Genomic DNA, 16,062 nt, shown 5'->3' with positions numbered 1-16,062 from the left:
TAAAATAGCCAAACTGCAGACAACCGTTGTCCCAGCTTTAATTTCTTGGCAGCAAGGTGAAGTGGCAGTGGAGTCAGACAATAACATCTTGTGGTTTTTTGGACAAAAATGAGGAAAGACAATTGTCGATTCGGAGGAGGGGAGTAAGCACATCTGTTTTGCCGAACTGGCATTCAAACAATTGTTTCCCAGCCAGACACAAAAAAGGAAAATCGAAGAGGTGAGTGGTGTCTCGATTCCGTCAACAGAAAAGTTCAATCAGAAATTAAGAAAACAGCCGCCGACGACAACGACAAAGCTGAAAAATGCCTTGAACGAAGGCGTGAAAAATCTCCCCCAAGCGAGGGAAAATGGCATTAGACAATGAGCGAAAAGAAAATGCAGGGGGTTGGGGGGTTGGGGGTAAGGGGGTGGCGGTTCGGATGCAACCGGAACATTACATCGCGTGTCGCAGACACATTTGAAGGCTTCGACAACACTTCAGACTTCCGTCGTGATGGCTTTTCCACATCTCCCCTCGCTGGAAAATTCGTGAAAAATAAATGAAAATAATAATTGAAGATGCAGGCTTTTTATCTCTTTAAAACTTGTTTGTTTTTAATTTGCTTTCGTTTCACTGCACAGTGGTCCAACTTGTATAAAAAAAGTACTTTTCTTTAAAAACTGACTGATATTGTCTTTACTTAGGATTATCTTTTATAGTAGTAAGTTATAGTTAGATCTACATTTATTTAATTTTGGCGGAATCAAATTTCAAGGTTATAGACTTGTCACAGAAGAGTTAAGCCGACCAAGTCGAAGTTATCAATCTCGGGTTTATATACCAAACCAAGCATCGTTCTACAGTTGGCTATGGAGGGTATATTAATTAATATAGTCAGTAGTCTACTAGAATAAGAAAGTAAGATTAGATTCGCATACTAGTTTGGGGGCCGTAAAGCAAAAAGTATAAAGTTTTTTTGTACCGAGTCAAAGCTGTCAATATAGTGGATTCCAGACGGAAGACCCATACTCCAGAATCGGACGAAATAGCGAAATAAATAAAGCCTGAGAGACAAAAGCATTGGCAAATACTTTTGACCACCTTTTATTAAAACCTATAACACCTCTCGCTTTTTACGATATGATCGGGCTTTTAAGACCGATGGCCGATCTCGTCACACTTTATCCAGCCAGTGGCTAAGTTTTATACATAATTAAATAACAAATTTAAAACTTTAGTTTTGGTTCCGAAAAGACTACAAATTCGTGTACAAGAGTTATTTCATCCAACGAGCTGTCACCTAGCTTATAATTGACACGATAAAAAGTTATCAGTTTGAACTTATATCAGTTTAAATTTAGTAAATTATCCTGAAAGTTATTTAGATCGGATTGCAAGTCTAAATGGCTGGAAATATCCTATACTACATAAGAACACAGAATAACTTATTAAAAGGTCGTTAATAAAAAAAAGTAAAAAGATGCGAAACAAGATGACGTCCTTGTGGGAAAGCTCTTACAAAATTAGAATTAATAGCCGTATTGGAAACATAATTATATTAACTAAACTTAGTACAAGACCTAGAAAATACACTTACGGAGACTCCGCCTAATACTCCTTACTTTAATTAAAGTGGTGCAATCTTGCAGCTTTCTTTCCTCAACAACTGGAGCAACCTGGGGCAGAAGCTCGAGGAGCCACATCAAAGCAAAGTGAACGCTTCTGCTCTGCTGGTGACGAAGTTGTCAGCAGGATGTCTACGACAGAGGACATCGCTCGGACTTGAGAGTCCTGGCCAGGTCTCCGGGGCACATATATTTTTCCTTTCCATGGAACCCTGCTTTCATACGCCACTTGCTTTTCATTTATCACAAATCCTTTATCTTTATCTATCCACTCGGCGACATCTTCGCTGACTTCGTCAAACCAAATGTCGTCCTGTCCCCAGGATAACACCCGCCCGCATGTCCATTGGAGCAGATAACAAAGATCCTTCGGCGGATTGACAACTGGGGCGAGCGAGCGAGTAACTTTGTAATTTCTCATGCCTCAGAATGAGTCCTGTGACTTGACCGGCCGTCAGCCCCTTTAGACATACTTTTACTTAACTTTTTCTACGTTAGCTTGTGATTCCCTATCTTAAAAATGGGGTGTTTTGCAATGCCTATGCTCTGAATTTAATTTTGGTGCATAATGCAATAATATTTGATAACGTATTCTCCTTTACTTAGTATCAATATTTTCTTAAATGGCAAACAATTTGCATAGATTGACCCAAAATGTCCAAGAAAAGACTTTTTTTAAATGAACATGGGGGACTCTAAAAAGCAGCTCAAAATTAAAAAAAAAAATGTTGTGCCTGGAATATAAGTTTTATTTATAAGGTTTTTGAAATTTAAAATGGAGGAAATTACAAAAAATACCGATTACGTTGTTCTAAATAACTTCTGAATAATTTTTTGCGATTGGATCATGTTTTGTGTGTCAATAGTTATTGGCGGAATAAGAACATACCGCCCAAACTTATGTTTTTTACAATGATTCTACAGAGTTTCGCTATTTACAGGCGTTAAAGTGGGCGTGTAACATTGTTTAGTCCCAATTCGTTTGCCCTTATAGTTTTCCAAATCACGACGTTTATACAAACGAGAAGGCTAAATAATTTCGGCTGATGAACAAGAATATGTATACTATATATACTTAATTGCTTATATGTCTTTCAATAAAATAATGTTTGCTGTGCGGGAAAAATCTTTTTAGACTAAACTATTAACCGTGTTTAATTCCCAATATCAGAACATTTAAAGTTCACATTAAGAATAGTTTTACGGTTTTTTCATGTGTCAGCAATGCAAATATATATAATATACGTAGTACGTACCTACACATCTGGCCATCTGATTCCCTTTGTGCTGGTGTGTGTATACAGGCTGATGTCCTTTGTGTTCGGAAAAGGTCCTTCATTAGAAATATTTTCAACTTGTCATCTAGCTCGTCATCAACTCAACTCAATCTCAAGTCAAGCCAACGTCTGTTGCCTTCGCCTGTCGCTTTGGATCTCGTCAGGATGTCGGAACCCCTTTTCCGCCCACCACCCCCTATCCCCCACCCCCCTCAGTCCCCTTATCAGCCCCCTCGTTAGTCTTTGCCGCTGCATGTATGCGTGGGGGGGAGGGGGATGGGGAGAGGAACTGGTCCAATATTGTCCTTTTTCCTTATGCCTTTCATTTGTCCATCTTGTGCTTGTACTTCGTCGGCAAATCCTTCCATCCGTCCATCCACCCCCCTCCATCTTCACCCAGCTTCTGTGTACTTTTCCCGCCCTCCCCCTGGATTCCTTAAAATTTTCCTTGTCCTGTGATGAAGGGTCGCATCGCCTTTGCCTGGACAGAGTTCGTCACTTTTGAGTTTTTGGTTTGACGAACTTCGTCCTTCGGCTTCCATGGAAATTCTTCTAACTGAAAGTCTCATCGAGTCCAAAAAAGTTCTACATTTTCTGTTAATTGAAATGTTGATTTTTCAGCTGCGGGTCCAACGAACGTCAAAAAAGAGGCAGATATTGATGTGAGAATTGAAGACTAGGCAGGAAAATCAATTAATTTAATTTAAAAATAAATAGAATTTTCTAAAAAAAATTATTTTTTTTTTTATAAAAACTTAAAACATTAATTTAAAAAAAAAATTCATATAAAGGCAATAAAGTACTTATATATATTTTTGATCAGTATCATCAGTATAGTCGATATAGCCATGTCCGTCTGTTTATCCGTCCTACTTATAAATGCATTTTAAGAATCTTTACAAACATGTAAATATTAAAACAAATTTTATTGCTGTTTGCGTCAGAACTTCTGGATTGCATAAATTTTGTATTTATTATAAAATAACGTTATCTTATTGATATTTTTTAATATGATGTCCTAAACTTATTTTATCATATAGCTGCCATTGGATAAAGGAAAATAATATTTCAGAAATATGGTTTTAGTTTTATATCATATATCTCCAATATGAACGAACGAACAATTTATCGGGAAATTGGCCTAGCTTCATTGTTAAAAGCATCAAAATCAAACTATAGAGTATTTAAATATTGTAAAAATTTAAGGGGTAAGTCGAAGTTGGCTTGCGAAAATTCATTTTTTCTTGTTTTTGGGTTCGATACAAGTATGTGTTAAAAAAATAATAATAAACAGTGGTGGTTTAAATACCCTTTTGTAGCAAATTAATAAAATACAAAATTTTTAATTTTATACGAATTTGTGATTGCAAATAAATAATTAAAAAAATTAATATTTTTAACGATGCTATATTTATTTTGGTGGATTAACTTTCTCTTTCGATATACGGTACTAAGGAAAGAAAACTTTACCTTTCCATTTGAATCGTATTATTTATTTTATTGCCATAGAGAACAGCTAGTTCAGTTTTGACCAAAACTATAGTCTCTTCTATGGAAGCCCGGAATTGTGCTGTCTTAAGCTCCGCTTATTTGCCACGCCCTTGCATGGCCCACTTCATTCGATGTACTTGTGGGTGAGGGGGGAGTGTGTCTGCATTTATTGGACATGTTTGACATTTTGTCCAGTTGCTGGACATTAACTGTACCGTTACTTTTATATTACGTGTCAGTGTCAACAGCATCATCCCAAAGCAGAGAATAGACGAGAAGAATGAAGAAAAACTCGGCAACATTCAATCTTTCAGTCATTCCATCAGCTCGGAATGAGGGCCAAGGGGGGGGGAGTGGAATTGACCAGGCCAACAAGGACCACCCCTGCCCAAGGATCTGCCCCAATGCCCGGCTGTCTGCCCACGGAGACGACGGCGTCTGCTACACAACTAAATACACTTCAAAAGAATAAGTTGACAGCTGACGATGACTTGTCAGAGACAGGTTTCTATCCTTTCATACACACATAATGTGGCTCGGTCCGAACCCCCACACACATTCGTACCCACTGGCATGTCCAGCAGTTGACGGACATTGGACAAAGGACATGGGACAACGGGCCATGAACTTTCCCCCCGCACACACCCGCACACCCGCACACCCGCACACCCACACACCCGCACACCCACACACCCCGACACACGCGTGCTACCTCAGGGATAATGATTTTTCAGTCAAGTGAAAATAATTTTTAAAGTAAACAGACGATTTCAACTCTTTGTTGGTGTCGTCCATGCCAGGCAGTTGCATAAATTTTCCTCAGGACGCGCAACCGGCGCCGTCTTCAGAGTGACAAAAGGGCGATGGTGAAGGACATGGGGTGGTTTGGGCTGGGGTCCAGTTAACTATTTTCTGGTGCTTCAAGTCGACCAAATAATTGCTGCGCTTACAAAAGATTCGGTTGGCGATTAGAAGGGACACTCTCAGATCGACAAGTGTCATGCGTTTCGGGGGTATCAGGGATAATCCTAAAATATGAGCGACCTGCTAAAAAATTAAAAGATTAGATTCTGTTATCTTATTTGAAAGTGTGCAATATTTAGCCTTAAAGTATCACTGTGGGGGGTAGTGACAATTCGTAGAAAAGTTTAACTACTAATATGAAATAAAACACACATTTCATATTTGAAGTAACTAAATCATATTAAAATTCTTTGAGAGCTTACTTTTTAAAAATGACAACTTTTTTGTAAAAATATTTTTACACTTTTCAGACAAAACCATTTTGTTCAACAAAAAATCATCAATTTGTTAAAGGCAAGAAAAACTCGGTACCCATCGGTGTAATGACGTGCAAATAATTAAAAATTAGCTGGAAAGTCATTAAATTTTTTATTACTTACTTTTTGTTTTTTGTGATTAAGAATTTATTTAAGACTTTATCTTTTTACCTCTATTAAAATTATTAAAATATTTGTATGTACTTTGAAGAACCTGATAAAATGTATATTCAAAAATAATAAATTATAATTATGTTCGTTCAGAAAATTAGCTTAAGGGCGAACTAACTAGAACTAATTTGTATGACTTAAGAAATGTATGTATAAAACTTATCTTAATCTATTGTTACATTTTAGATAAATCAATTGCACAAATAATAATCAAAATAACTAGATACGAGTCTTTGGGTGAACCAAACATGCATTATCTGTCGTAGGAAGTTTACCGACTCCAGCTTAAAATTCAATTATTCAAGCCACCCCCAAATCACACAACCAGCCAGCGGCCCCAAAAGAAATCGGTTGGAAGTTATTGGACTTGAATCCCTCGTCCTTGGCCATTTAATGCAATGCAACATGCCAATCGAGGGTCCCTCTCTGGCTTCTGGACTCAAGTTCAAGCACCACGATGGGCGTCTGAATGGGAACGGGTAGTACGTCAATCTGTCCAACTCATTCACTCATTCGGCCAGACAGGATGTCAGGCCGTCACTCACTCGCTCAATTCAAACCTTGGCAAACTGAACCATTCGAAACCATTCCAATCTGCTTGGTTACGATTTAGTTTCAGTTTCGGACGAGTCGCTGTCAATTTAAAATAGAAAATTTATAGAGCAGACAAAATGATGGACAGCCGTCGGTAGTTACTCCAAAGCACAACGTCTATCCAGGAGCTTGTCCTGTGACAGTGGCAATAAAAACCAAATTGAGATTTTTAGTGGAGAAGAACAAAAATCATGTCATCAGAAAGTAAAATAATATTTATGATTATAAAGACTATTAACAACAAGCGAATAAAATGTATACACAATGGTTCAAAAAACAAAGCTATTCTAATATCATAAAACAAATTCGTTGTTTTTATAATTTTCATACCCCAGATCTGGCAATAAAAAAATTAATTTCTAAGCCATTTACAAAATAAAACCCTTTAGTTGCACCCGAATTATCTTGTTTGGAACGTCGCTGAAAATCTAATCTTTTTCGTAGCAGATTGCCAATTCATCCACTGTGCCTGACCAAGAACTGGGCGCGGCTTTTGGGGCGGTTGACTAACTGAGTGAGTGAGTGACTGACTGGCAAATTGATGGACAGATTGATGGACAGATGAGATTAAATAACTTGTAGAATTATATATATGTATACATAGCCCCTTAGCCCCCACCAGGCGATTCGACGAGGACAACAACCGCACGTACCAAACGAATCCTTCCAGGACTAGAAAAAATCAAACGAAGGAGTTGTGGGGACAACTGCGTGCAAAATGCATTGCAAAAAGTTTCTGCGCTCGACCTCCTTTCCAGCGATTTGTCAGGACGAACTTAGTTTTCGACTTCTGCCTTTGCTCGCCTGTTTCGTCAATCAAAATTACGTGACGTTCAGTATTCTCCATTCGTCCCTTCACTCAGTGCTCGTCATAAATGCGCCACAGCCAGGACCTTTCCTCATGGAATACCCCTTCCAAATGCGTAACAGATGGGATAGGCACGTGTTTCTGACCACCAAACGGTTTCCTGACGGAAGACAAAAGTTTCCAATTAATCGCCAGCTTCTGATGACAAGACTAATTCGGTTCCATTTAATAAATAGGACTGTTTGGTAGAATGGGTGATTGTTTATTTGGCTTCTGTAGAACTACTAGCAGAAAATGTTTTGAAATGATTAAGCATATCATTTTATTTTGTATGTTACTCTATGGTACTCTCTTAAACACTTTTCCGTCCAATTCACTTCTAAAAAAAACACTTGTCAAATGTTTTCCGTTGAATTCAAGTACACAAACCGCAAGGGCCAGAAAAAAATGGTAAGCCAGTATATGGAGGACGCCCCGAGTTGATTGATTTGTCGCAGACTCTTGAAAGGAATCCAAGCGAGCGGAAGTGGCACTTGATCTCTAGGTGATGCATAGTTATTCAATGTCATTTCGCTTTCATGGGGCTTGCTTAGATGGACCGGCAGCGGATGCTGATGTAGCCACCACTTGTCCGATGATATATCACTGACAATGTGAAAAATATGAAAAACTAAACCGCCTGAGCGACGTTCTGAGGCCAACATCTCCCCTCTCCATTCCCCTCCATATAGGTAGTGGCCCGAAACAAATGAAGCAATAAATTTCGCTGACAAAAAACAAGCAAAACACCGAAATGAGTGAGTGAGCGGAGCAGAGCAGAACGGAAAGTTGGCCCCAAAAACCGGGCATGTACATGCCGCTAAGTACGCGAGAATTTCGACTAAGTGCCTGTATGGGATGGATAATGCTCAACTGGCGGCATCGCTGCATCTGAGCATTTCGCATTTCGGTCGACGGTCGGTGTGTGTTTATATATCACTCACATGTATGTCAGATGACAAACAACTGACAAGTGACAAGCTTCAGCATCTCTGCATCTCAGCATCCAAGTTGTCGTCTTGGTCGACTTTAGCCGCTTGATGATGAGTAGTGGCCAAGGCGACGCTGGCTACAGTGGAACGCAATTAATACGGGTCGCGGTGGGGGATTGCCGTGGACCCGGATGGCGAGGGATAAGGGAGCGGGAAGCGGGGAGTTCAATCGGGCTGGAAGAGTATTGCCTTCGCATGCCCTTTTTGCGATAAAAGCAGGACATGTCCAAATATATGTTAACCATTTGTCAGCTTCTTTAATTTAATTTACATTTAGCATACACCAAAGAAAAAATTTAATTGATTAAATTGAAAAATTTGCACAGTTTTGTAATCATCAAAGAATGTTGAGAAACTATCAGAAATAATAATTTGTTGTTGTTTGGTTAACTATTTTATAGTAAAACACAATTAAAATAGTTACTCTAACGTAATGTGTGTATGTTGCAACAAACTTCCTGCACCAAGAACCACAAGTCATCCTATGAAATAATAAGACTTTACTTTATAGGATTTTTTCTACCGATAATTTTTTGAAAAGAAACTATAATTTTAATATACATTTTATTAGTTAAATTACATTTTAACAGATACCAATTTCGTGTTCGAAACAATTTACTATAGGCGTAGATATTTAGGTAGAATTCTTGAGTTGGTGATTTTTAACTATCTTTTGTAGTTAAATAACCATTTTTGTTGGTAAATGGCTACGTATTACTATTAGGAGTAATACTGCTATATTTATTTATAAAAAATATTGGCTGGTAGCGGGGACAAAAAAATATTGAACTTTAATGAATCAAAAATGTTTGGTATAAAACAATAAGCTATAGTTCGCTGTAAACAGTTTTATTACTTTTGACCTCTCCTAAATGTAGTTAACCCACTGTTGGCACAACATTTTTCGCTCTGGCATTTGTTGTTGCGCGCTTTTGGCTTTGGCAGCGAATTATGATGATTATGATGACGAACGCGTGGTCGTCCGATTCGCTCAGTCGCCTCTTGCCAATTGAGGCCCCGGGCTGTCAACGTGAAGGGGGCGGAGGGGGGCTAAGGGGGCGCCCGGGAAGAGCTCCGCGGAATTCGCTGTGCGGTTGCCCAGGCAATTGTCCTCCTCTCGAGGCGTTCACCAAATCCGAGGGTGTCAGAGAATTAAGAAGCCCAATTAGATGCTGCCACCTGTCAGCAGTTCGTCATTTCCATCCGAGAATATGACATTCATTCATACGGCAGAGTGACGAAGTAGACGAAACGCATCAACGGACGGGTTGTTCTACTTGTTATTTTCCGTGTGCCAGTGCACTATGGGCTAAATGGCCACTTTAGTTGGCTATAATATTACGAGTAAACCAAAATAGAATTATCACTGCAGTTTTGGTATTATGTTACTATAGACCTAAGGAAACTATCATAAGCAAGTGGACGTGTCTTCATCATTATCATTTTGGTAATCACATGATAACAAGGGTTTTACAGCAAACAAATCCATGTTGGAAAAAGTGAGGATACCTGAGAAAAATTACATTTCCACCATACAGAATTAACAATGCTACAACATACACTTGGACGTACTTCTAAATAATGCAAACTCTTTTCCAAAATCCTATCCAAAGTTTAAATTTGTTTCTCAAAATCCAGCTTAAGATGAATTTATTAAATTAAAAAATGTTAAGTATTAACAATTCGAGTTTGAGGCATAATAGTGTTATGTTTTCTTTACACATTCACACTAATTTTATTACAATTGGAACATTTTTTAAAAATGCCTAAATGACAGATAAAGTGGTCATTTACCCCATAGTGCAGTATGTGCGAGATGTTTAATCACAAGAGTGGAGGCCATCATTGAGGCAAGGGTGGCGGGGATTTTTGTGAAATAAATGTTTAAATATAGCCTTGTCTTCTTTTGATTCTTGTTTCTTTTTTAATTCTTTGTTTTGGACAATATTTACTGAATTTATATACCATATTTCTTTTTTATTATTATTTAATAATAATACAAAAATTTAATTTAAAGCTTTAGCAAGTAAAATGAGCAAACATCACGCTATAAAAGCTTTCAAAATTAATTACTAATTAAAGATTGTAATGCATACAACTTTTGACTTGTTTGTAACTCTTTAAGCTATGTCATTTGTGTATTCAATTTTTTTTTTTTTTTAAATTTCAAATTAGACCGTTGTAAAAGACTACTAAAATATTATGAGTCTATGAGTAATATAGCTTTGAGACATAAACATGTTTAAAGCTTAAACTCAAATTTATATTTCGCTTTAACAACGCCGAATTTCGTTGCACCATGTTTATGTATATTTTTTGGGCCAAGAGTAAGGCTTTAAGACCAAGAATCCCAAAGGAGGAATATCAACCCAACACGCGGAGTGACATGGAGCGATGCAAAACGCATTCCCAGTGATTATGTGATATGTGCTGCCGCTGATTTTGTATCTGCATCTGAATCTGGATCTGATGGTGGTGATGATGATTCTGTCGCTGCCAGCCAACATGAAGAACCACCGCGAAGACGACAAGAACACGGAGAGAATTTATTTGTTATATTTGAATGTTAACGTATTCAAATATTATTAGCAGAGACATATTTTATATTCATGCATTGCAGGATGTTGAGGAATATGACTTGAGATATGATTTATGAGCAAAGATTATATTTATATTTATTGAATATAAAACGAACCATTCTCCATATATCTCTGAAAACTAGACTTATGACAAGATTATCAAGTTAAAACAACTCTTGACAAAGATCAAAGTTAGAGACGATCCCATCATTGACAACCAAAACTCTGATATATTATATATGTATCTGTATACCATTCTCTATAATTTTTGTTTATTTTGCAATTTTTAAAGTGATTAATCAAAATAGTATAAGATAATTTAGTATATACCTTCAGCCTTTTCCTTAATGTCTAGAACATACAGTTTTCAGTTCAAGCATTTTAATAAAACACAAATGATTCCAGGACTCAAAAATTAATAAAAACGAAAAAAACAGATAAAAGTTGTTTAGTATTAGTTGTATTCATATTAATTTATTCACGGCTTGACTGGAATCGTCAGCTAATTTTTACCATGTTGTCTGCCTGCTGGTACCTTAAAAACAATAGCTATTTATAGTTACTTATATTTTTTCCCCATGTGGTTTTTTCCATGTGTACGAGGATTAGGGTACGAGAAAGGGACCTTGATGGAGACTTGGCACATGGCTGGTGACAATCTCGCATCGCGGAGGGCGTCTGAAACTGATGAGGTTAACAACGAAGGCGCTGGCTGATGATGAGCCGTATTATGTTACACTGTTCCGGAGCTCCAGAGTTCCAGAGCTGAGGAGCTTGTCATAAATGTCGCACGCCGCGTTTACTGATAGTTGTGATTATGTGCCACAGACCCCCTTCTTCACCCCGCACTCCACTTGAGCCCCCAGAAGTCCCTCGAAATATTATGTTTGTGTAATCCGTTGCGCTCGGCGACTGTGCAAATTTGCATGCGCACGAAGGCGTCATCGAAAATGCATCATTAGCGTCTGGGAATTGGCCAAACAAGTCTATTTGTCGCCTCTCGCAGAGAGACTCGAATCACGTTGCGATATGCAAAAGAGTTTTCCAGCACCCACGACATCCAAGAAGGCCGAAATGCTAAATAGCGAAGGAGTTTGGGGCAGGGAGCCGGGATTTGCCAGCAGGAAACACTTGTTGCCAGCGTGTGGCACTGATCACCACGTTCAAAAAGCCCTGAACAACGTTTTGTAAGCAATCCGAATGCAAATTCAGAATCGTGGCGTTTTGTTTCTGAAAAAAATGGGGCGTCATGCAGTCTAAAATGATCTTATCTGGTGTTGGTATCTGTCTTTCAAATGCATCTTTAAATCAACAGCACTTTGGCCTAGTTTTATTGATGTTTACCTATAGCTTACTAATTTAATATATTTAATAGAAGAGTGAATGTATAATGTTTAGATTAATTTGATGTTCAACGCGTATTAATTCCACATTCACTTAATAGTCGTCAGGCAATTTTATATTATTAAGTTTTAAGCTTTGAGCTTTAATGTAAATTTCACTTAAGAGTTGGCTTCAAAGCAAATGTTAAATTATCTAAAAATATGTGATAAGCCTAAACGATGCCTTTTAAGTCAGTAAAAAAATGTTTAAGCCAACAAGAGATTAACTAAATTAATGTTTACCAGCTTAACACCAATTGCGTTAGTCTAAAAGACAAACAGATTTGAATAATTTAGCTGCATTTCTTTCAAAATGGGACAATCCAGTGCCTGGTCTCTTCATTATCCCGATGTGCAACATATTTGCGCAAATGAAAGTCTAAAGCGGTTCCGCGTGAAAGACCCAAGAGTGCTCCTCTGGAGAATCTTTGTGGGAATTTCAACAGGCCCCAATTTGTCAGCCAGTTGACAAAAGACGCTTTGTGTTGCTGCCTTTTTGGCCGCGAAGTCGAGCGACTTGCCACTTGTCTGCGGCGAGGCTGAGTGAAAAAACATTTCCGGATGAGTAACCCATCAGTCAGCGGAGCGCTGGATGGATGGGGGCTGTTGACACCACTTTGGGGGCCACGGGGCTCATGATGAGGAGATGCAAAAGTTGCCAAGTGATTTAGCAGTGCAACAAGTGAGCAGTAAATTTCGCCGCCGGGGACGAGGTGGAGCGGGGTGGGGGGGCGTGGCAGGATGGAATGGCAATTCGGCGCGTGATTGAAAACTGATGGCGTTTGGCTGGCGTTTACATTCGAAATGCATTGGCATTAAATAAGCAGAAATTGCGCATTTCTCACGCGAGCAGGCTTGCCAGCTACATATACAAATACGAACACAGATACAGACTCCGGTGCATCTGCATCTGCATCTGCCTGTCGTCGGGCATCTCCATCTCCATCTCCATTTCCATCTCCATTCAGAGTGCGAACGCGAATACCCGCCATCTCGCGTCACCCACTTAATTTGCCAGCAGCTCCTACGGCCGGATGCGCAAATGGCAATGAGATTCAGATGGAACGACAGATACAAATACGGACACAGATACAGATACAGATGCAGCGGAGATCTGGGCCGCCTTCTTCCTAGTCGCATTCAGTTGACGCCCTGACAAAATGTATCTGTTTGCAATTAAATGTCAACGGCTGAGAAACGCTGACAATCTGCCAAATTCCATAGCACATTGCAGCGAAATGTTATCTAACAGATCTGACTAGACGTCACTGATATACATCCAGTGCGTTTCAACACCCTGCGACAGTTGAAAGCCAGTGCACAGTCATTTCCACATCTGTGAGTACTCGAAGTGGCCCGATCTGAAGGAAGCACAATGATTTTTATGACAAATATGTCTCACTAAAAGCTCATCAAAATGAAGTAGCGTTCTTCCTCATTAAGTATGTTAAAGTGCAAAAACAATTTTAATTGATTCGGTGTTTAAACAGTATTCTGTCATTACTATTTTAAACACATCTACATCTGCAATCTTCAGTTAGTTAAGGGCCAGTAAAAAAACCTAAGCACCTAACAAGCAAAGTAATACCTGTGTAGCATTAAAGTTTATCAGCTGATATATTACATGTTTAATAAAAGACAACAAATAAAATCCATGAATAATACCAATCGCCAAAATAAAATCGATTATTTTTGAAATATAAGTTAATGCGTTTTTCGCGAAACCATTTGTGGACACTCTAACTAAAAAACTTAAGAAACATCAGTATCTATCGACGGAACTAAGTAAATATCGTAAATATTTTGTCTAAAATTAAAATGAAAATTTCGTTTATTTTTTGATCTACAACATAAAAAATCGTTGAACAACAAAATATTATTCGATAACAAATAATTCGAAAATTACATGTTATGAACTAACGTAATCTTGAGCCGACATCATTGGGAATTATTAGTAGTAAAACAAAACGAAGCAAGCTTTGTCAGTTAGAAGTAAAGTCTTAAAAAAAAAAATATTCTATATTTAATTTCGATGCTTAAAAACAATGAAGGGACTGCGTAGAAACGGGGAGACGGACATGACTGATTAAGAATATATATATTTTATAGAGTCGGAAAAGTTACCTTCTCTGCGCTGCAAGCTTTTAACTTTATTTATAATACCCTCTGCAAGGGTACACGTAAGCCAACAATTTTTTTTTTAAGTTATTTTAATTAGAATAATAAAATACTCATGGGCCATAATAGCAAGAAGTTATTACAATATGTAGATATACTATTTTATAAACCATCTAACATTAATAAAAATAATAAAATAAACAAATTGGAGTTAATATGAATATTATTTGTTCACAATGGGTGGATTTACTTAATTCCGCTTACCATCTACTTTCGATTCCCACTCCGTTCAATCATGGCTTCTCTCAAATGATAACTAAATTTTGACGATGCTCACCAGCTTAAACCGGACTAAGAACTACCTGCAGTTGAGTTCCCCGGCTGGACGCATTGATCGGGCTGCTTACTTATTGCAATTCAAACAATTACCATAAATGACGATAAATGGCTGGACTTTAATCAGAGAACCATGGGAAGCCGAAGTGTAAACTTAAAGCGGATTGGCCGGCGGACGAAATCGCGCAGGCGCAACCCCGTTGGTGAAAAAGCTGCGAGTCGCGGCGGATTTGCGAGACTTTTGTGCGGCGTGTCAAACGTCAAGAGCCGGGACGGGATTCGAGGCTCGGGATTCGAGATTCGAGTGGGACCGACGACTTTCCCAGCCAGCCGTGGCACCCATTTGCCATGAAATATAACCTCAATCAACATTCGCTCATTACCCGGGCAACGAGGCTTTGGCCGCGGCGTCGGTGCAGTCAGGATGACATTTTATTTATGAATACCAAATTGTAAATTATTAACATGTTTCACGCAAGTTATGGCCTGAGCCATGAGTGTCCAACAGCGGAGCTCGCAGATACCCGCGATGGATCGCCGACTAGTCTCCCGAGCTCTGGACGTGGACATTGGATGTGGACAGTGGACATTGGACACCTGGCCAGGTGAGGCGGGGCAGGAGGGGCAGGAGGAGGGGGCACGTCTGCGGAGGCAGACTTTTGCTCAATGCACACTTTTAACGCTTCGCTAAATGAAAAGTTAATGGCCAGCCTGAACATACAAATGAGGTTATTAGCGCTTGATTATGGTCTTCATTTGAAAATGCCTGTGGCACGAAGAGTTTAGCAGGAAACTGTTGGGCAAAGGAAATGAAAAATATTAACAAGCTATTTATGAATTTTTTGGCACTTGGGGGTAACAGGGAAACTTTAATTTGAAAGTTTGTGTTGGACGAAAATGACACCTGTTTTAAACTTAATGTTTTGGCTTAAGAAAAGTTCTAAATTGTAAACAACAAATAATGTTTTTTCCCAAAATTAATCAATTGGGCTTGGTTGACTTATTAATGAAAACAATATTGTACTGTCTATATTAACAAATAACTACATTTTTTAGCCATCTAACTTACATTGAGTGTTTTTTTGAAAGCAGTTAAAGGAGATGCACAATTTATATTCTTTCGAATATAAAACAAAAAGATTTCCGGGACACCAGATAATGATCTCAAGATAAGCAGTTCAACCTATTTAATGATTACATTTAACGACTATCATAATTTATTCTTCCAATCAGCTCAGTGCAATCTTTTATAACTGAAAACACAAACCAAGCGCCTTTTAAAAAAATTTCGAATGTAGACTTAAGGAGATATCATTGCCACAATCATTTGCCAGAGAAACATTTTAATAATTCACCAAAGGAGAAATCCAGGCAGAGGTGACGAATG

This window comes from Drosophila rhopaloa, unplaced genomic scaffold (assembly GCF_018152115.1).
Source record: "Drosophila rhopaloa isolate 14029-0021.01 unplaced genomic scaffold, ASM1815211v1 contig_2, whole genome shotgun sequence".
NCBI classification, from domain to species: domain Eukaryota; kingdom Metazoa; phylum Arthropoda; class Insecta; order Diptera; family Drosophilidae; genus Drosophila; species Drosophila rhopaloa.
Note: the sequence above shows the minus strand (reverse complement) of the source record.